Source organism: Corvus moneduloides, chromosome 17, assembly GCF_009650955.1.
Source record: "Corvus moneduloides isolate bCorMon1 chromosome 17, bCorMon1.pri, whole genome shotgun sequence".
Lineage (NCBI taxonomy): Eukaryota > Metazoa > Chordata > Aves > Passeriformes > Corvidae > Corvus > Corvus moneduloides.
In genome coordinates, this window is record NC_045492.1 from 10,031,519 (window position 1) to 10,033,422 (window position 1,904).

Genomic DNA, 1,904 nt, shown 5'->3' on the forward strand with positions numbered 1-1,904 from the left:
CTGCCTGGGGAGAGGTTGGGCTGTCTGGGACAGGAGGTGATGCTTGTGCCTTGGGAAGCCGTGACATTAAGTGTTTTCACTGCTTGATGGACTCAGGGTGCTCCTGGGGAAAGAGAGACCAGATCCAGGTCCAAAAGGATAAGAAAAATACCTCCCTGAGCCCCAGAGGCAGCTCTGCAGAGCGTTTGGGCTCTGCTCCATCTCATCTCACTTACCCCTCCAAAACAAGTCCCTCTGAGCCCAAGCTAAGCCTAATTAGCAGAGCAAATGTGGGCATGGCTCCACTCCGAGTGCCTGGGCTGTTTTACGTAAGCCCGCGGGTATTTCCCATCTCAGCGAAATCAGCACCTCTCCGGAGCCCTCTTCCGTCCCAGGAAAAAGCGCCTGTTTTGGAACAGAAGAGGAAAGGCTCACACCAAAACCACTCTGCAGCTCATATCGCTGGGCTGCATGTGTTCTGTGAGTGCAGCAGTCATGGATAAGGTATGAGAAATTGGACATGAGATTGCATTTCCTGCTCATGCATCTGCTGGATGAGCTGTTTGGAGCCTGCTGCTCCATCAGGGATTGTTTCTTTCCTACATCATGGTAGACACAGTGTCTCTGGTCGGTTGGGGTAAGTTATGTCTGGGAAGGGAAGGGAAGGGAAGGGAAGGGAAGGGAAGGGAAGGGAAGGGAAGGGAAGGGAAGGGAAGGGAAGGGAAGGGAAGGGAAGGGAAGGGAAGGGAAGGGAAGGGAAGGGAAGGGAAGGGAAGGGAAGGGAAGGGAAGGGAAGGGAAGGGAAGGGAAGGGAAGGGAAGGGAAGGGAAGGGAAGGGAAGGGAAGGGAAGGGAAGGGAAGGGAAAGAAAGGGAAGGGAAAGAAAGGGAAGGAAAGGGGGAAAAAAAGGAGCATGTTGAAGACAAAAGCGTTTAAGCCCCGACACGTCTGTGAGCATGTGTGTGACACATTCACGGGCTGGTTTGTCAGAAGCAGGGAGGTAAAATCTGTGCCCCCAGTCGTGCTCAGCAAATCAAAGGGTGGAATGGAAGAAAGAAGGAATTCCTCAGCTCTGGCTATGCCTGCAGATCTTGCCCAAATGTTGCTGGCGTGCCTCCACCCCTCCAAGCAGTGGAGCTGCAGGGAAGTCTGGGGTGCAGACCAGCTCCCAGGGAGGATTTCACGTCTCCAGTGCCCCCCAAACCCTCACTGCGGGAACCCAGGTCAGCACTGAGTGGTGGGAGGATGGGCTGCAAGCTGGTCCTCAGTGCTGATGGGAGCTAACTATCAGTGACCAAGAGAGCTCTGGGCTTCTCCCCTCGGGACAGCATCTGGCTGGGAAGCAGAGGGCAGAGGAGGGAGAGGAGGGAGAGGAAGGACCATCAGGGTTTGGGCATGGGTGAGTTTTGGAGTCAGTGGGTTTGTGAGGGACAGCAGGAAGGAGCAGGGCTGCATCTCCACAGAGGGTCAGCAAACAGTGGCAGTGCCAGTGTCCCCTGTGTCCCCAGTCACACACCCAGATCTCCTCCCAGCTCCACTGGGGCACATCAGAGTGTGCCAGCTGCTCTGTGTCTCCCCTTGCACCTTTCTGCTTTGCATACAGGGGCTGTGATAGAGATGAGAACCTCACCTCTGCTGTGTAAACCCACAGGACCATTTAAAAACCTTTCCTGATGGAGGGACGACTCCACTCCCTCACAGCAATGCACCAGAGGGTGTTTTGACAAACTGATTGTATCCACAGCTCAAGTGGATGGGGGTTTCTGGAAAAAGTCCAGGGATTTTCTGCTCCATTTGACATCTCCCACACAGACTCCTCCCTTTTGTTCCAAGCAGAAGTGTTACTTTCCTTCTCTTTCCTTACCTTTTTTTTTTTTTTTTTCCCAGAGGGAATCAAGATACAGGATAGGAAGGAACACGAATGAA

The 1,904-nt window shown here is 53.6% G+C and overlaps 1 long non-coding RNA gene across 1 annotated transcript; it reads left to right on the forward strand.

Moving 5' to 3' along the window:
* The first annotated feature begins 255 nt into the window (after window positions 1–255).
* On the forward strand, window positions 256–1,904 carry LOC116452265. The gene is made up of 2 exons (XR_004243449.1): window positions 256–483; window positions 1,866–1,904. It is a non-coding gene; the product is annotated as an uncharacterized LOC116452265 (long non-coding RNA).